This window comes from Chiloscyllium punctatum, chromosome 46, assembly GCF_047496795.1.
Source record: "Chiloscyllium punctatum isolate Juve2018m chromosome 46, sChiPun1.3, whole genome shotgun sequence".
Lineage (NCBI taxonomy): Eukaryota > Metazoa > Chordata > Chondrichthyes > Orectolobiformes > Hemiscylliidae > Chiloscyllium > Chiloscyllium punctatum.
In genome coordinates this window covers 36388314-36409495 of record NC_092784.1, presented here as the reverse complement: position 1 = coordinate 36409495, position 21182 = coordinate 36388314, and the positions used below count along the sequence as shown (strand labels likewise).

Genomic DNA, 21182 nt, shown 5'->3' with positions numbered 1-21182 from the left:
TTCAGGTGCTGTCTTATGAGGAAAAGTCAAATAGATCAGGCTGGTACTTCACAGAAGAATGAGAGGTTCTGAAGAAGGGTCACTGCTCTCGAAACATTAACTATGCTTTGTCTCCAAAGATAGTGCCAGACCTGCTGAGTTCCTCCACAAATTTCTGTTTAAGATTTTAAGAGGACGTGGCAGGGTGAATGCAGGACGGCTTATTCCCCTTATGGGAGAATCTAGTATCAGAGAGCATAATGTTAGAAGGTCACAAATTTAAGACAGAAACGGGGAGGAATTTATTCTCTTAGAATGTTGTGAATCTGTGGAATTCTTTCTGACAGTGGGCTGCTGAGGCTGGGTCATTAAGTAAATTCAAGGCTGAGATAGATTTTTAATCAGTAAGGGGATCAAGGTTTACGGGAAGAGATAGGAAAGTGGAGCTGAGGATTATCAGATCAGCCATTGAATAGCAGAGCAGACTCGATGGGTCGAATGACCTACTTCTGCTCCAATGGTGTTATACAAGCCCAACCTGCCTAACCTTTCTTCAAAAGAGTCTCAGAAAACAAAAGAAAACACATCATTCTGACTGTGATATTTTAACCTTATTTGGAAACTTCTCTCTACAGGAAGGAGTCCAGCTGGTACACTTGCTGTTTGGCTGAAACATGAAGGGTTAAGAGCACACTGCTCAGAATCTAGCTAATTTCCTAACCCTGGGAGATCCACACACTTAACAGAGTATGACCATCTGTCACCATGCCACACTGCTGACATTTCTCCACAGCTTATTTTCATTGAATTGGTATGACAAGAAAATCAACTGGGAAATTCACAAAACATTTCAGTGGGGTCAAATATGGAGTTCCAACAATAAACAAGCTTAATTTGGTTCTTATGCATTAAATTATCCTAAATCACATGCATATAAACTATTTGCACCATTTTACAGAAAACTTATAATTATGTGTCCAGAAGCTGCTTTATCAACTGCATCAACTGTTGGAACAACCACTCAATGCATGTGTATTGCATATAATTAGAAACCATTTGATTTTCACATGTTATTAGATAATCATTTTCAATCAGACATCAAATTAAATGGCCATATTAAAATTTGTTATTTTCTTGGAGGAACTTTTTAACTGCTTCATCCATTTCATTTCTTTAGAATAACTGGATAACTCTGCTTTCTCTCCAGCAATTTCTGTTTTTGTTTCATCCACTTCCTATTGCACTATAACTTTTTTGCTTCAACTTTTTATTGCATTATCTCTCAAATATGTTCACTGTTCTCTTTTTCTTTCAGTGAAATTTGTCAAGAATATATTATAACTGACTGAAAATCCAAAATATCTCAGTTACTGGATCAAGGAGGCCACAAAATCAGATGTGGCCTAAACACAAGCAATTAGATAGTGATGAGGGATTAAGGAAAAATCCAAATTTCATGCTGACTTCTAATTTAAACGATGGTAGCATGCAATCAATATTGCTGACTTACTTCATGCCTGAGCAGGAACGCAATGTCAGGAGTGAACAGGTAGAAAGTGAGGACTGCAGATGCTGGAGATCAGAGTGTGTGGTGCTGGAAAAGCACAGCAGATCAGGCAGCATCCGAGGAGCAGGAGAATCAATGTTTCGGGTATAAGCCCTTCATCAGGAAAGATTTGATCTCACCATGATAACACTCCATCCAAAAAAAAAGAGGTATGGCTGGAGTTGTTGGAGAGAGATGGCTAGACATTTAACCCCACTGAAAGTTTGTCTCAAAAGATTCCATTCCCCTCCCATTATGACTTTGATCACAATGTAGACATTATGTCTCATGTTAGCATAAATAAGGTCAATACAGATTAATTAATCCAATTTGCATGTAATTGACAGTTAAAAACAAAGAATCACTGCAAAGCTCTAAAAATCTGTGATGAGGATACCGGTAAGTTATGTCATTTTAAATGAATCAGTTAAGTCATTTAAACAAGCTGGTGATCATATTACAAATGAAAAATAAAATACATACACATATTCTATCTTTGCAAGCATTCCCACAAAAGAAAATACAATCAGAAGTTGCTATTCTGGGCTATGGTTGTGTATTTTTTAATTGAGATGACATGGCCTCAGTGGATGGAGAGCATTAAGGGTGTAACATGATTGCATGAGACAAGCTAATTTTACTCTGTCCATTAAGTTGTATTGTCTCATATGATTCAAACATCTCTCATTATAAAGAAAAAAAATCAGCCAAGTGGAATTCCCAAGGACTATTGCAAAATTATTCTGGTTAGCAAACACTATTTGCCCTCGTGTCAACAATACAGACAGTCAGAGCCAAGGTGTTCCCTATTAAATACTGAGAAACAAACTTGTGCAATGAATGCAGAATTCATGTATATATTTACTTTTGGGGTAAGGCAAAAGAACTAGATAGCTGTACTGTTGAAACATAAATGTAGATTGCCAAAGATTATGTTATCTGGGATTGAAGTTAAAAAGAACTATCACTTTAATAAGTTAGATCAACCCCACATTATGATGAATTCCTTCACTTTCCACATGTTAAATAAATGCACAAGGCACAGAAAACACCAGTAGAAGAAACAGTAAAATGTATAATTCCATAATTGTTTTCAATGGAAAACTGAGAAAGACTTCTCAGTTACTCTGCTCCCCCAACCTCCCCATGAGTATTACTGAGCATCAGCTGGTAGTCAGTTATGGACTGTTTTATGCCGTAAAACGATCGATTACCTTTGTAATTCAAATCCACAATTAGCACAGTAACTTCATTATTGTGGCTTGTAACTGATTTGTTGAACTATGTGCAGACCACAACCAAGGCAACCTCTTATCGATCAACATAGCAACTTATGTTTGTGCCTTGTCACTTGCTTTTGACTGCCATGGAACTATATTGATCACTTAGTTCTGAATTTCAGACACCAGCTGGAAGAAAGCAAATCTGTTCTTACAGCCCCAATTTTGTCAGTGATGTGTTGCTGTGAAACACTGTCTGTTCACTCGACAATGGTTGTCACAATTCACTTGTTCTTATACTACATGTTTCCTACTATTTCTGTTTATGGCAGCAACTCCATAGAGCATTCGCCCTATATTTTTCAGCTAGATGCCGGTCACGCTGTTTCTTCAGTTAGGGTTTTATGCTTAGTGCCTCTGTTAGACATGTTGAATGAGAAGAGATTCAAAGGTGGTGCTGCCTCAAGCTTTTAAGGGGGCATTCCTTTCTAAATGTTTAGCAAATGGCATTCACAATTCAGTAGTACAGATTATATGATAATGCAAGTTTCTTTTCCGTCACTACCCTTCACAAAATTAAAAATATTTTACAGAGTTGTTCTATAACTTTGTTGCATAGTTTTAATGTAAAACACTTTGACTCTGAGATGTCTGCATTGCTATACACAGAAATGACCACGGTTTGGGCATCCGGATAATGTGATGAAAATTCTTGGGAATTCTGCTGCACCAGGAAATATTAAGGGTTTTGTGTATATAATGATGAGTCTTAAGTAACTGTAGCCACAGATACAGAATTCTTAATCAAACAGTATGTTCAGTCATCCACATTATCAGACTCCCAAGATGATATGTTTCCTGTATTTAAGATGATTATCCTGCAGGCCTGCTGAGGGTTAAATTGCTGAAATGCAAAGCCGCCTCTGAGAAACTGATAACACAAGCTGTGCGTTCCATCAGGACAGCCGACTTAAAGATCAAAAACATAAGGGAAACTGACTATTTCTACTGCTACCTGGTAGAAGACAGTTACTGCTAAAATGTTACAAGGTCATTCCAGATTTTCTTTACACAAGTACAAATACCTGAAATCTAGCTAAGAGAAGCTTCAAAATCTTGTCATTGGGATCAATAAATAAATAAAAATACAAGTTGCTGACAGTTCAATTTTTTTTTCAATTTTGAAGATTATGCAATGATCTATGCTTTAATAATAGCATCCCTAATTCTTCAAAGAAAAATAATTGGCAACGTTTTGGCTTATCGTTTGCCAACTTTCTCTTTATAACTATTCATCATTCTTCATTGTTTGGTTATGCCTGCCTTGAAGTAATTCCCAGCTAACATGAAGGCAAGCCAGACAACCTGCTGTCATTGCACTGCTAACCCAACTCATTTTTGATCTGTAGCAACATTCAGTTACCAGTTAGACTTTCCATAACTTTTACAGGATTCATGATTTTTGAAATTAAACACTATTAAAATTTAACTACCAACAATTGAAGCATTTTTATTGGGCCTTTTATGACAGATTTGTGCAACCTTACCTTTTATGGCCACTTTCAAATTAGCAGGGCAAGCTGTTAGGTCAGCTTCCAAAGAATAAGCTGAACCGCACATTCATTGCTGAACTGTTGTTTCTGACAGCTTCAGTTGGTGGCAAATTGGAAACATAACCAAGGTAGTGTTTTGTGCCTCCAGAGGCATCAAAACAACCTGTTCCTATTCACAATTCTAATAGCTACGCAAGTCTAGAAGTAGTCCTGCTTATTAGTCATCACAGCAACATTCATGGGACATTCAGTGTTGTCCTTTTCACTGAACCCTGGAAGACCTCATGCCCTATATTGTTCTTTAGAGCAGCTAGTCTTTACATTTTTGCAGTTTTAAAAATATCCTTCAAAATCTTTTTCTCAAAAGAAATTCTTGAATTTTCTCGTCTTAACACATAATCAGGATTTAACCAAGTGCTTAGAGTCAGAGGAGAAAGTGAGGATTGCAGATCCTGGAGCTCAGAGTCTAGAGTGTGGTGCTGGTAAAGCACAAGTGGTCAGGCAGCATCCAAGAAGCGGGAGAATTGACGTTTTGGGCATAAGATTTTCATCAGCATTCCTGATGAAGGGCTTATGCCTGAAACGTGAATTCTCCTGCTCCTCAGATGCTGCCTGACTGGCTGTGCCTTTCCAGCACCACTATCTCACTTCGAGTCATAGAGACACTGAGCGTGGAAAAATACCCTTCAGTCCAACTCATCAATGTTGACCCAGCTTTCCCAAACTGAACTAGACCCACTTGCCAGCTCCTGGCCCATACCCCTCTAAACCGTTCCTATCTGTGAACCTGTCCTAATGTCTTTTAAATATTGTAACTTTACTTGCATTGACCATTCCCTCTAGTAGTCCATTCCATACTTACACCACTCTCTGCATGAAAAGGTTGCCCCTTAGGTCCCTTTTAAATCTTTCCCCTCTCTCTTTAAACCTATGCCCCTTAGTTTTGAATTCCCTCACCTATGGAAAATACCTTTGCAAAGCACGCTATCCATGTCACTGATGATTTTATAAACCTTCATTAGGTCACCCCCTCAGCCTCCGGTGCTGCTGGGAAAAAAGTCCCAGCTTCTCCCTATAACTCAAACCCTCCAGTCCAGGTAACATCCTGGTAAATCTTTTCTGCACCCTTTCCAATTCAACAACATACTTCCAAACTCAGGCGACCAGCACTCCAAAGATGGCCTCACCAGCGTCCTGTAGAATCTCAAGATGACATCCCAACTCCCGTACTCAATTCTCTGACTGATAAAAGCATGTCAAATACCTTCTTCACCACCCTGTCTACCCGTGACACAACTTTCAAAGAACTATGTACCTGCATCCCTAGATTTTTCTGTACGACAACATTCCCTCAGGACCTACTGTTAACTGTGCAAGTCCTGCCCTGTCCTGATAATGTTATGTCAGTCTTCAGTGGCTAGTACAGGGCTCTTTTTCTTCAATGACTAGTATATCAGATATCAGCCACTCCTAGTGTCATGTATAGGTGACAGGGCAGGAATTAAAGATTGGATACTTACAATTCCCTTCTCCTCTTACAGCCCCCTCCTACTCACCCCTCACCTTTCCCACTTAATAGAGTACAGTACCATCCACTAGTGGCTGGGTGCAACTGCAGCGTGAAATGTTGACAGAGGCAGCTCCCTTTGTAAACACTGAGATGGTGGTGGTGGTGCGGGGGAGTTTCTACACTGCAAAATAGAACAATACAGCACAGAACAGGCCCTTCGGCCCACGACGTTGGGCCGAACATTTGTCCTAGCTTAAGCACCTATCCATGTGCCTATCCAATTGCCGCTTAAAGGTCACCAATGATTCTGACTCTGCCACTCCCACAGGCAGCGCATTCCATGTCCCCACCACTCTCTGGGTAAAGAAACTACCCCTGACATCCCCCCTATACCTTCCACCCTTCACCTTAAATTTATGTCCCCTTGTAACACTCTGTTGTACCCGGGGAAAAAGTCTCTGTCTACACTATCTATTCCCCTGATCATCTTATAAACCTCTATCAAGTAAATGATGAAGCGCACTCACACAAGGCCAGAGTTCCCCATTCCACCGATATATGCACCCTGCTGCTGTAACTTGACAACCAAACCATTGATTTTGAAGTCTTCTTATTTTCTTTTAGGGAAATGAAGCAGGAAATGTGTCGGCGCCAAGATTCCATATATAGAAAATTCAAAATATAATTAACTCAGTCTGTTTTCAATGTTGATCAAGACAGTTTTAGGGAGCCAAGACAGTCTTGATCACTGTCTAGACAGCTGGTGAGAGACCTACCTTGTCTCTTTTCGGGAAAGTCCGTTGAATTGTGATTCTCCTGAATGGGATCAGACTTATCAATGCCAAATGAACTGCAGCAGTTCCTAAATATTTCCCATCAGCATCTTCTCAAGGGGAATTAGGAATGGTCAATAAATGCTATCCCAGCCAGTGAAGCCCATGTAGCCTGAATACAGTTTAGAAAACACAAAGGAGAGGGTTCTTCCCTACCTATAATTTCTGATTAATTAAAAGTCCTCAGCTCTTCTGTTCAGCAGCACCAGTGAGAAGGCAGAGGCTACAGCAGGAAACGAATCCTCTCCATGATAGCAAGGATGCATTCACAGGGCTGGGTTCAGCAGGGAGACAGTGTAGGACACTGTCAGTAACAAGGACATGGACACCTGTTTCCAGATGTTAGTTCTCTCAATCAGGCACTTATAATAGGTAAACAATCCACACTGATTTAATTGTTGTGCTTCACGTGCAGTGAGAGATCTGCCAGCGACTAGTTTAATATCAGCCACAGCAGGAAGAAACAGTTTAGAAGCAATTAATCGCCTACTTATTAGCCTCAACTGGTGATAGGGTAGGAAGGTCATCTATGTGCATTCCTGCCACATGCTTAATTGCAGAGGAGGTAAAAGGGTGGAAGAATCCCTATTACAGCTCAATTTTACCTTTCCATGGCTCACAATGAGCTTTCTCAAGGATTACATTTTGACTTTCAGGGTATATTTCTTTGCTTTTCAGAAGCTGTTTTCAGTCTCATGCTCCTTCTGTTGACATATTGGGGATTATTCTTGATGAATTCCTGATGAAGGGCTTTTGCTCCTAGGATGCTGACTGACTTGCTGTACTTTTCCACCACCACACTCTTGACTCTAATCTCTAGTATCTGCAGTACTCACTTTCACCTATGTTGGGGATTAGGAATCATACAGAAACAGAACACAACATCATTAAACATACCTCCAAAAGGGGCTCTTGTAGTGCAGTAGTAGTATCCTTACCTCCCAGCCTCAGCCAAGGATCAATCTCACCTGCTGCAGAGCTGCACCATAACATGTCTGAGCGAGGATTTGGGAGAGAGGAAATGTAGGCTTACAAAGCAAGATGATATGGCAAAATTACCGAGCAGCTATCTGAAAGATGATATCTAGAGTAGGACAGGAAGGGACAGAGTATAGCAACATAGAAAAACAGCAGTGACACAATGATCTTTTGCGATAAATTCAGTGTCTTATGATCCTGTCCCATTAGTTATCTGATGAAGGAACAGTGCTTCAAAAGGTAGTAGTTCCAAATAAACCTATTAGACTTTAACCTGGTGTTGTGTGATTTTTAACTTTGTCTACCCCAGTCCAACACCGACACCTCCACATCATGGTGCAATAAGAACAACCTCTCTTTTAATGTCGGCAAAACTAAAGAACTGATCATTGCCTTTCGTAAGAAAGGAGGAGAACACAGCCCCATCTACATCAATGGAACTGAGGTCAAGAGGGTGGAGAATGTCAAGTTCCTTGGCTAAGTGACAGCTTGTCCTGGTCTTCCCATGTAGTTGCGATGGTCGAGAAGGCACAACAATGCCTCTTCTTCCTCAGGTGGCTCAGGAAATTTGCACGTCCATAAGGACCCTCACTAATTTCTGCAGATGCACAATTGCAAGCATACTGTCCTAGTGCATAATGACCTGGAATGGTAACAGCTCTGTGTCAAGGATTGCAGGAAACTACAGAGGTGTGCTTAGCCCAGGCAATCACGGGAGCCAACCTTCCATCCATGGACTCCATTTACACAGTTCACTGCTGCAGAAAGGCTGCCAACATCATCAAAAACTCTAACAATCTCCTACAACCTCTTCTGTCAGCATGAACACATGCACCCAGTAGATTCAGGAACAGCTTCTCCATTACCATTATTATACTACTGGATAGGCTCTCTAGCCTCAAATAATCTTTCTTGTATGCCCTGTGCAATTTTATTGTATGCCTCTGTTTTAATCTTTTGTTTTGTACATCCTTGTTTACTATGGCCTGCCTGTATTGCTCATAAACAAAGCTTTTCACAGGACCTATACACTTAATGGTAAAGTTCTAGGGAGTGTTGCTGAACAAAGACACCTTGGAGTGCAGAAAAGTAGGATAGTGAAGAAGGCGTTTGGTATGCTTTCCTTTATTGGACAGAGTTATGAGTATAGGAGTTGGGAGGTCATGTGGCGCTGTACAGGCCACTGTTGGAATATTGCATGCAATTCTGGTCTCCATCCTATCAGAAAAATGTTGTGAAACGTGAAAGGGTTCAGAAAAGAATTACAAGGATGTTGCCAGGGTTGGAGGATTTGAGCTACAGGGAGAGGTTGAATAGGCTGGGGCTGTTTTCCTTGGTGCATCGGAGACTGAGGGGTGACCTGAAAGAGGTTTATAAAATCATAAGGGGCATGGATGGGATAAATAGACAAAGTCTTTTTCCTAGGATGGGGGAATCCAAAGCTAGAGGGCGTAGGTTCAGGGGAAAGATATAAAAGAGACCTAAGGGGCAACTGTTTCATGCAGAGGGTGGTATGTGAATGGAATGAGCTGCCAGAGGAAGTGGTGGAGGATATTGCAACATTTAAAAGGCATCTGGATGGGTATATGAATATGAAGGGTTTGAAGGGTTATGGGCCGGGTGCTGGCAGATGGGACAAGATTGGGTTGGGATATTTGGTCAGCATGGACGAGTTGGGCCGAAGGGTCTGTTTCTGTGCTGTACATCTCTATGACTGTATGACTCTTTTCACGTGAAACGTGACAATAAATAAATCAAAGGAGATAAAAGCTAGGAGCTAAGTATTCAGGGATATGTGACTTTTCAAAAGGAAAGGCAGGAAGGATAGAGGGACAAAGCAAACTTTGAAGGTAAACTTGCAAGCAATATCAAGATGGACAGCAAAACATTCTTTAAATATGTAAAAAGAAAGAAAAAAGCCAAAGTGAACATGGACGCCTTCAAGAACGAGACGGGGAAATAACAATGGTGAAGCAGAAAACGGCAAAGGAATTGAATGAATATTTGCCTCAGTTTTCACAATAGAAGACGGCACGGTGGCACAGTGGTTAGCACTGCTGCCTCACAGCGTCAGAGACCCGGGTTCAATTCCCGCCTCAGGCGACTGACTGTGTGGAGTTTGCACGTTCTCCCCGTGTCTGCGTGGGTTTCCTCCGGGTGCTCCGGTTTCCTCCCACAATCCAAAGATGTGCAGGTTAGGTGAATTGGCCATGCTAAATTGCCCGTAGTGTTAGGTAAGGTAGATGTAGATGTAGGGGTGTGGGTGGGTTACACTTCGGCGGGGCGGTGTGGACTTGTTGGGCCGAAGGGCCTGTTTCCACACTGTAAGTAATCTAATCTAATCTAAGACACTATAATAACATTTCAAAATTACTAAATATTCAAGAGACAAAAGGAGGAGAGGAAATAAATATGCTGAGATCATTACTATTTTTCTTTTGTTTTTCATGTTTGGATTGGAACCAAGTTGAAATCACAACTGAACTTTTAACAGGAGTTTGTTTCAAAAAGAGACAAAGACAAAAAATAGATGTTTGCTGTTGGGAAATGGCCAGGAAAGATGATACCGGTTAATTACTGTTCTAAGGACATGATAGATATTTCAGTATCAAAATGTTGCCTTTGCTCATGGGCTAGAGCTGGTTTGGTGATGAGTAACTTATCAAGGGAGGACTAGTCCTGGCAAGCCAACTAGAGAGAGTGGTGGGAAAAAAAACGAAAACAGAGTGAAATGATTCTGACCAGGTTTTCGGCAGGAGCCAATCTGTCAAGCAAGCTTCTACTCCTATTGAAACATGCAAGATTCTTAAGGAATTGACATGGTAGACATTGAAAGGTTGTTTCACAAAGGGAACTTATAAACTCAATAATAAGGGTCTGCCCATTTAAGACAAAGATGACAAGGAATTTCTTCTCTCAGAGAGTAATAAACGTGCGGAATTTAGTGACTACAATGGACTGTTGAGGCTGAGATGTTGTGTATTCAAGGCTGAGGTAAAGAGATTTTTAATCAGTAAGGGAATCAAGCATAATGAGAAAAAAGGCAGAAAAGTGCAGAGCAGTGCAGACTCAATGAGATGAATGGCCTACTACTGTTCTAATATCTTGTCGTCTTAACATGTTGATTAAAACATCTGCAAGCTAAGCATTCATTACCTGGAACCACACATTTAAACATGCTTTCCATGGACTGGAAAGGTCACAACTAAACTTTTACATGTTTGGTTATAACACGGCCTCTGCATCCCAAGTAATGCATTCTATACAGTATACTTTGCAATGTGGTAACATGTTTGCAAAGTTTTATTAAAATAAGTGTTCAAAATTAAATTAAACAATTGACAGTGTCCATTACAAATAGCACTATGTCCCCCCGCACACCAACCCCCCCCCCCCCCCCCCCACCCCCTCGCCATGCTCCAGTAGCTTTTATCTGGAGACATTCATTTCAAGGAACCAATTATACCAGCTTTCCTGTCCCTAGTGAGATGAGCATTCCTTTGTTAAAAAGTTTAGAACTGTTTTTTTTCACTTTTCAGACTCTCTTCCCATCACAATTCCAATTCTTGTGTCCTCCTTTCATGCCCTTGTTCCCTCTTCACTAGTCCTTCCAACTCTTGTGCCCTCCTTTCAATCCCTTGTTCCCTCTTCACTAGCCCTTCATCCCCCCATCTCTTTGCAGCTTTTCACTCCCTTCTTCCACCACTGGCCCCTCTGTTCCTCTCTTCCCACTTTGCAGCCACACTATCTCCACAGGTCCTCAACCCCACTCCCAGTCTTGCTCTTCTGCCTAGATAACTTGCTGCCTATTTCTACTTCCTCTAGCCTTGCTGACTGCTGCCACTCATTTCACTTCTCCAATCACAGATTGGTTCTTTCCCTCGGTTGCTGTTGATAGGTCCGCAGTATTACAAAACAGAAACAACTTTTGACTGGAAGGGTAGCACCCAACTATTTCCTTCTATTCTATTTAAGAGACTAGGTGTTCTATTTCTGGTCACCCCCATTGAGTCAATTTTCCTGTGTGATCCGGGGATTTGCAAGAGCAAGTTTGCCTCAAGACCCAGTTGATTTTGAGCAATGGATCAACCAACACCATCCCATCCAATTAAATGCTCTCTCCTCCTCTAAACTCTTCATGGTAGAAGGTATTATGATTGCTGATTGAATATCAGTCAATTTCAGACAGACTGAACTTTGGTTTAATATCCTGTACTGCCAGTGTGTCTGATCTCAAGTTCAGGACTAAATCCTGACACCAGAACCTTCTGAGTTCAGCCCTCCTATTGAACCATTATGTCAGAGATGGAAAAGGGCCAAGCAGCACAGCCTGGTAGGCAGACTTTCTCATTAGTAATAATACTTCTAAAGTGTAATTATGATAATATATCAATTATCAAAAATATCCAACATATATCAGCTCCACATATAAGCTTATTATTTTAGTAGACAAATAGTAATGCCAGGAAATCATGACAGGATGCATGGAACTTTAAATTTAGAGGGTTGGAAGTACATAGATTTGAACTGTAAAGAGATTCTCACTTGTTTTTTTCAAAATAACTTTTCCCAGTGAATGTAACAACACTTTTAGAGGTCCTGAACTCATCTGAAATTTGATTTTAATTGAAAATATTTCCATGGAAATTACTGCCTCCAGCAGCAGTCTTCAGGAGAAGAAATGTGGAACAGGACATACTGGAGAGAGTAAAGGAAGGAAGATCCCGATAGTTGACAAGACTATCTCTAACGTGTGCCCTCTGAAACAAGACAGCCATTATTAATAGGAATAAATGAGACTACTGTGTGCAGATTTCAAGCCACTTTGCTTCCATAAAAGTAATAAAATATCAGATTAGTAATTCCACAATAAAGCAAAAAAAGCAGACAATTAATAACCTTAACACCCAATTTCCATTAAATTAATTTTTATAGTTCGACTCAAACAATTTGTTTCAAATAAAAGTGTTGTTATATACATCACAGTAATTCTAATTGTGACTTAACTTTGAATAGTAATGACTGGCTGGCTATGATTAAAAATACATTTTAGAGGTCAATAAAATTTAATACCAGATGGGCAATTGCAAATAGCATGAATTAATTTTTTTTACTGTTTAATTCCCGTGTTTCATGACACGTCTTTAACCTTTCCTATCAATATAAGCCAAAACAATCACTTGAGTATAAAAAGCAAAGTGATTCAGTAATGCAATTGCGCTTCAGTAACTATAGCAACTGGAAAATCCCTATTTTACACTGTGGAATAGTAATCATTTTAAGACTGAAAGAAAGCTTTAGTTGAGCAGTGTATATTTCAATGGTGATATTTTAAAAATTAGTGATTTATATTGAAAAGAAAACCTAATTTGTTTATTTATTGAAGAAAGCTAAACTTTATGAACAGATATTCTGAGATTAAAGTAACACAGTGGCTCACAGTTTGCTGCCTCACAGCACCAGGGACCTGGGTTCGATTCCATCCTCGGGTGACTTTGTGTGGAGTTTACACATTCTTGCTGTGCCTGCGTGGGTTTCCTCCCACAGTCCCACAATCCAAGTTAGGTGGATTGGCCATGCTAAATTGTCCATAGCATCCAAGGATGTGGAGGCTAGGTTAGCCATGTGAAATGCAGGCTTACAGGGTGGGATGACCTTCAGAAGGTCGGTGTGGATGAAATGGAACGATTGGCCTGCTTCATCAACACTGTAGGGATTTTATGATGAATAAATATATTGATAAATTTGAAATTAAATCCTTTATGAGTTTCTTGAAACGTAGACTGGAATTGGCCATAGGAGGGGAACAATGTACACTAGAAGTTACTGATAGAACTGAAATCAGATTAATGGTATAAATGTTCAGGAATCTACTACATATAATGAAAGACACATTGTGTGTATAACAATCAACCATTAGGAGGAAATTCAGACCTGTCTCTGTACAACAACCACATTGTAAACAAGATGCCTTGCCGAACAAATTTTCTTGATTTGAGAAACTAACAGTTCAAGTTGACTGTGGCAATATTTCGTATTGTATGCCAAAAACCTCCAACTGACACTTGGTCATATTTTAAAAAATTAATTCAAGGATTTGGGCTTCACTGGTCATTCCATTATTGCCCTTAGAAAAGTGACAGTCGGTTGCCTTCTTGAACTGCTGCCATCTGTTTGGTGTAGATAGACCTACAATGCTGTCAGGAAGGGAGTTTTAATATTTGGCAGGGTGATTTCAAAAGCAATATAGTTTCAAGTTGGGATGGCATGTGACCTGGAGGGAAACGTGCAGTTGGTGGCATTCCCGTATATCTGTTATTCTTGTCCTTCTAGACGTAGTGTTCATCCGTTTGGAAGGACTTGACTCAGGACCTTTGATGGAATTTTGTAGTGCACCTTGTAGATGGAACACAGTGCTGATATTGAGCATCAGTGGTGGAGGGAGTGAATACTGTGGAAATGCCAACCAAATGAGTTGCTTTCTTCTGGATGGTAGCCATGATGTGGAGGTGCCGCTGTTGGACTGGGGTGGACAATGTTAAAAGTCACACAACACCAGGTTATAGTTCAACAGGTTTATTTGGAAGCATTAGTTTTCAAGAGTGCTGCTCCTTAATTTGGTGGCTGTGGAGCGGGATCATAAGACATATAGCAAAAGATTACAGAGTCATACAGCTAAAATGATGCATTGGACAAACCTAGATTGCTGTTAAGTCTTTCATCTTTTAGAATGGGTTGCAGGTTTTGGTTCATTAATATGTAAATCCCAGGACTTCTTTTAAGTCACATTCTCAAGATAACAAGGTTTTATTAAAAAAAGACATCTCAGCTCAGACAATATATTAAAGGTGAGGTTACAGTCTATCTCCCAATCTTGAGTCAGACTGATTCTGTTTCCAAAGTAGGAATTTATAAAATGTTATATAGATTGACTGCCTGCAGATTGTGCATTTTTTGAGCAAAATAAAATGTATCTGCAAATATGCACACACTCACACTCTCTCTCATGCACTCACACACATAAGTCTATTGGATGAATTTGCATTTGCAGAATTATATTTGCAGATACATTCAATTTTGCTGAAAAAGCGTATAATCTTCAGGCAGTCAACAGACATTCAGGAGGCTTATAACATATTATTATTGGTTAGGAACTTGGGTTCCAAAGTTAAGGTAAAGATTTCTTCTATGTTGTATAATGTATTTTTAAAGTGTAAGAAATTCATTCTGTTTTAGAATGGGGTCAAAGCAGAAATTCTTATACATAAATAAGGTTCCCCACAGTAGGCTATTATACAAAATGTGGAGGAATGGGATTGTGGGAGACATAGCAGTTTGGATCAGTAATTGGCTTGCTGAAAGAAAACAGAGGGTTGTAGTTGATGGAACATGTTCATCTTGGTGTCCAGTTACTAGCGGCGTTCGTCATTTTTATAAATGACCTGGAAGAGGGTGGGTTAGTAAACTTGCGGACGACACTAAGGGCGGTGGAGTTGTTGATAGTGACGAACAATGTAGTAGGTTGTAGAGAGATATAGATAGGATGCAGAGCTGGGCTGAGAGGTGGCAAATGGAGTTTAATGTGGACAAGTGTGAGGTGATAGACTTTGGAGGGAGTAATTGGAATGCAAAGTACTGGGCTAATGGTAAGATTCTTGGGAGTGCAGATGAGCAGAGAGATCTCGGTGTCCATGTACACAGATCCCTGAAAGTTGTCACCCAAATTGACAGAGTTGTTAAGGAGGCATACAGTGTTTTGGCCTTTATTAATAGAGGGATTGAATTCTGGAACCAGGAGGTTATGCTGCAGCTGTATAAAGCTCTGATACAGCCACACTTGGAGTATTGTGTACAGTTCTGGTCAACGCACTATAAAAAGGATGTGGAAGCTTTGGAAAGGGTGCAGAGGAGATTTGCTAGGATGTTGCCTGGCATGGAGGGAATGTCTTATGAGGAAAGGCTGAGGGCCTTGAGGCTGTTCTCGTTAGAGAACAGACTTAATCGAGACATACAAGATAATCACAGGGTTAGATAGGGTGGACAGGGAGAGCCTTTTTCCAAGTATGAGGACGGCAAACACGAGGGGACACAATTTTAAAGTGAAGGGAGATAGGTATAAGACAGATGTCAGAGGTAGTTTTTTTACTCAGAGAGTAGTAAGGGTATGGAATGCTTTGCCTGCTACGGTAGTAGATTCGCCAAGTTTAAGTGCATTTAAGTCGTCATTGGACAGGCATATGGATATACATGGAATCGTGTAGGTGGGATGGGCTTCAGATTAGTAATGACAGGGTGGCGCAACATCGAGGGCCGAAGGCGCTGTAATGTTCTATGAATTGACTGATGTTAAACGCCTGGATAAGCTAACTTGTAAAATAATTGCTGAAGTGTTTACAAAAGTTAAGTTTTACAACTTATAGAAAGAAAGAGGTCAGAGGGAAATGGGCTGCTTTGTTTTGGGCAGTCTGTGGGCCATCAGATCTGTCAGCAGTTCAAGTAGACACAGCCAGAATGTTTCCTGAGGTATTCATCAAGTTCAGTGAGAAAAGGCAATGAGTTAGCCTATGTTTGAGTGTCACTGAAGAAAACCACATCTAGTGAAAATGAGTTGAGTGAGAAATTAAGGAATTAAAAAGGGAGTTATACTTCACTGGGGTTGAATGTCTGTAAAGAATGTTGCTGAAAAGCGGATTGAATCTTTATTTTTGTTATCTTTGATAAGACCTTCCCAAATTGTGGCTTTCTTTTCCTTTTGTTTAATAAATTAATGATTTTTTTGTTAAAATTCATTGGCAGCCTCATACAAATAATCGAATTACAAGAATAGAACTTAGTCAGATTTCATTATGAAATCTGAATTTTTTTCAGTATTAGTATCAGCTAAGATCATAACAATATGAGTTTGGCTAACAGAAGAAAATACACAAATATAGAAAATAGGAGCAGGAGTAGGCCAAATGGCCCTTCGGGCCAGCTATGCCATTCAGCATGATTATGGCTGATCATCCAACTCAGTACTCTTTCTGTTTTCTCCCCCACCTTTGATCCCTTTAATTCTAAGAACTATATCAAACTCACTCATTAGACATTCCATATTTCGTTCTCAACTGCTTTCTGTGGTAGAGAATTCCACAGGCTCACAGGTCTCTGGGTGAATAAACATTTCCTCTTCCAAGTCCTAAGTAGCCCACCTGTATCCTTTAACCTCAGGATCTCGATTCCCTTGTCACCAGGAACATCCTTCCTGAGTTTAGTCTGTGTAGTCCTGAAAACATTCTATAGGTTTCTATGAGATTTACCCCCCCCCCCCACCTCCCTGTTCCTCTAAACTCTAGTAAATATAGTCCTAACCAATCCTGTCTTTCTTTATGTCAAATGTCTAAGGAGATCAAAATTGCACACAATACTCCAGGTGTGATCTCACCAAGGCTCTGTACAATTGCAGCAAAACATCCCCACTCCTGTGTTCAAATCCTCTTGCTATGGAGACCAACAAACCATTTGCCTTCTTCACCATCTGCTGTACCTGTATGTTTACCTTCAGTGGTTAGTGTACAAAGTCGCCAAGATCTTGTTGCACCTCCCCCTTTCCCAATCTATCACTGTTCAATTAATAGTCTGCATTCCTGTTTTTCCAGATCAAATTCCAAGTGTTCCAAATCAGATATTGTAGGGCTCAGAATTGTAAGCAAGGCTACTTCAAAATCATATTTATGAATTTAACTGAAAAGCATTAGCAAATTTAACTGAATTGTACCAATATCAAACTCAATGGATTAATGGAATCAAAGGAAGCACTTCAAAAATTACAAAATACACGAAACCAAATACATGAATGAACAATAAAGGTCTATCTCCTGAGTATGCACAGCAAGCTATGTAACTGATGATGTTGAGAACACAGAACAGTACAGCACAAGTAACAAAATATAGAAAAGAAGCAACACTTTGGGCCTGGTGCTGTGTTAGAATGTATATAGTTAGTAGAGTGTACATAAATAATTGCTTTAAAAAAAAGAGTTCAGCTACATTTCTGCCTAGTGTATCCCAAAGATTGGCCAAAGCTTCATACAACATTAACAAAACAAGGGGGCGAAGGAACAGCAGATGAAATTAATGCAGACTGTCATAACATTCAAAACTATGGGGCTAGTGCAAGAAAGTGGAACCAGTATAGATAATGGCAAAGTTTTGGCAGTATGACGCAATGGGCCTCTTCTGTAATTGTACGTTACAAGGGAACTCAATACTTGCCACACAAATGGTGCTGAAGTAGCTACAAACTATGAATCTAGTAACTACAGTACTGTATTCAGCATTTCCAAATAATGCAAAGTAGCAACTGAAAAGCTTAGGCTCGGATTTTTCTCTCTGGAGAGAAGGAGGAAGAGAGGTTCCTGATCGAGGTGTACAAGATAATGAGAGGAATGGATAGAGTCAATAGCCCTAGGGCAGGATTGATTGGCACGAGAGATCATAGTTTTAAGATATTAGGAGAAAGGTATAGAGGGGATGTCAGAGGTAGGTTCTTTATGCAGAGGGCTGTGAATGCATGGAATGCGTTGCCAGCGGTGGTGGTAGAAGCAGAGTCATTAGGGACATTTAAGAGACTGCTGGAGATGCACATGGATAGCAGTGAATTGAGGGGTGCATAGGTTAAGTTATTTTATTTTACATTAGGATTAATCCTTGGCACAACATCGTGGGCCAAAGGGCCTGTTCTGTGCTGTACTTTTCTATGTTTTATGTTTTATTATCAAATGTCCAACTTATAGCCAGTAAAATGCAAGCCAAAGAAAGCTATGATCAAACTGGACAAACCTTTGATCAGACTGCACAGTCTGTGGTCTGTCCAGTTCTGGTTGCTTATGAAAAAAAGAGATATTCCAGAGCTAGAAGTCACTCAGGACAGCTGCAAGATGATTCCTGATCGTAAGGATTGCAGTTACTTGCAATTTTCTACGTGGGAAGATGACAGAAATGAAATGTTATAAAGTAATAGAAGATATAAAAGTACGGAAAATACTAATCTAGAATACAACTTTAAACAGTGGATACACTGCAAAAGTACAGTGGTCCAAATTGGTAAATCATAGCTTAAAGAGGGATTTCATGAGATTCTTAGACATAGAATTATCAATGTCTGGAATGGAATTCTGGAGAAAACCAGTTCAAAGGAGGAGGCCGAGATTATTTAATAAATGGAAGCAGTAATGGGGTGAGTGTGGGAGCAGAAGAAGTGCAGTTACTCTGGAAGAATGACGGTGGAACAAAATTTAAGAAGCTTCTGAGCAGTAAAGTAGGGTGAGCAAGGCAATGCAGTACTTCGAGACTGAAGAGTTTAACTGTTCTTTGTTTAGAAAACTCCAAGTGTTGTGGTCTCCAGTTTTAGGACTGGGCAATACTATTTTGTAGCAAATAACTGCCTTTCTTTAATGTTCTCCACCTGCGAGCTGACATGGTTTTATTTTGCACTTTTTCCTTTCAGAAATCAAAACATTACTGGAATCTAATAGGGTAGTTCTTTTAGCAGTGGGATTTCTACCCCACCTGCCCTCTTGGCGGGAATCTCTCAACTTCATTGGAAAAATGTTTGAAATCGAAGTCACATTCATCATGTACCGAGTTCTCAGCATTTTTGAATAGAACAGACAATGGAATTAGAACTGATCAACTCAAGAGCTTCACAAACAAATCTCTAATTGTCAAAGAATTTGTTGTTAATACTTTTAAAAATAATTTCATGAGCAATCATACTTACACTTGGATTACTTTCTAATAGATCACTGACAAAGTATTCATCTTGCCCAATAAATATTTCTCATAGTTGAACAAACACAACTGAATAACAAAAATAGAATTGTTGCTTCATAATAACAGCAAAATACAATGAAGACATCACAACTGGAAAAGCAGTTCTGACTGAGGACCTATTCATTGTTCTGTAATAAACGATGAGGGTCTTCAGTAGCTAATGCTCTTTCAACAATTATAACAGAAAGGTTATTTTATGTTAACTACATTTTGTCTAATTATTTCAAATTCTCATTTATGCATCAGTCAATCTCAGGCATTAATCATTGCTGCCTAAGGACAAACAACACCAAATTAAGCTAGTGATTAAGTAGTATCCCTGACCCAAAATATTCCTGGCAGTTTCCTGTGTAGCAAAATGTGCCATTACGCTCACTAGGTAAGGTTGATTAACATCATCCCTTCCATTTCAGGAAGGCTAAATATCTCATTTATTACTGAGTGTCTTACATATTCCCAAATAGAAGGAATAGAGAAATTCCTTCTATAGAAAAATTATTGCAATTCAATTCACAGGCCGTGTTAGGGAACCGGAGCTGGAGCTGGATGCACTTCGGATCATTTAGGAGGCCGAGGGGATATTAGGGAGGTAGTCACATCTAAGTTACAAGATAAAAGTAGCTAGTGACTATCAGTAGAGGGAAAGGGAATAGGTACTCAGTTCAGGGATTCCCTGTGGCTGTTCCCCACATTAATAAGTATACCGCTTTGGACACTGTTGTGGGGAGGGGGGAGGGGGAGGGGTGAACCTACCAAGGAAAAGCCACAGTAGCTAGGTTTCTGGCACTGGGCCTGGCTCTGGAGGGGGAGGGGGGGGAAGAATTGAAGAGCGATGGTTATAGGAGATTCTTGATTCAAAGAAACAAGAAAGGAATAATCAGTTTATTGGGAGTTTTCTATAGACACCCCCAATAGCAAGAGAGACACAGAGGAGCAGGTTGGGAGGCAGATTTTGGAAAGATGCAGAAGTAATAGGGTTGTTGTCATGGGTGACTTCAACTTCCCTAACATTGATTGGAACTTCCTTAAGTGCAAGTAGTTGGATGGAGCAGATTTTATCAGGTGTGTCCAGGAAGAATTCCTGACTCAATATGTAGATAGGCCATCAAGATGGGAGGCCATATTAGATTTGGCACTTGGCAATGAACCAGGTCAGGTGTCAGATCTCTAGGAGGGAGAACATTTCAGTGATAGTGATCACAACTCCCTGACCTTTACTATAATCTTGGAGAGGAATAGGAACAGACAGTATGGGAAAGTACTTAATTGGGGGAGGGGGAATTACAATGTTATTAGGCAGAAAATTGAAGCATAAATTGGGAACAGATATTCTCAGGGAAATGCACAACAGAAGTGTGGAGGTTGTTTGTGGAGGACTTGCTGTGAGTGCTGGGTAGGTTTGTCCCACTGAGACAAGAAAGGGATGGTAAGGTGAAGGAGTGACAAGAATTGTGGAACATCTGGTCAAGAGGAAGAAGGAAGTTTACCTGAAGTTGAGGAAGCAAGGATCAGACAGGGCTCTAGATGGTTACAAGATAGCCAGGAAGGAACTGAAGAATGGACTTAGGAGAACTGGAAGGGGGGAATGAAGAAACTTTGATGGGTAGGATTAAGGAAAACCCTAAGGGTTCTACGCTTACAGAGGGATCAAGAGGATGGCCAGTATGAGGGTACGGCCGAACAGGGATAGTGAAGGGAACTTGTGCCAGAAGTTAGAGGAGGTAGGGGAGGTCCTTAATGAATACTTTG

At 40.2% G+C, this 21182-nt stretch overlaps 1 protein-coding gene across 3 annotated transcripts in view; it reads right to left on the bottom strand.

Moving 5' to 3' along the window:
- pbx4 (pre-B-cell leukemia transcription factor 4) overlaps positions 1-21182 on the bottom strand; it is a 586925-nt gene that overhangs the window by 310814 nt on the left and 254929 nt on the right. The gene's annotated exons all lie outside the window — the stretch shown is intronic.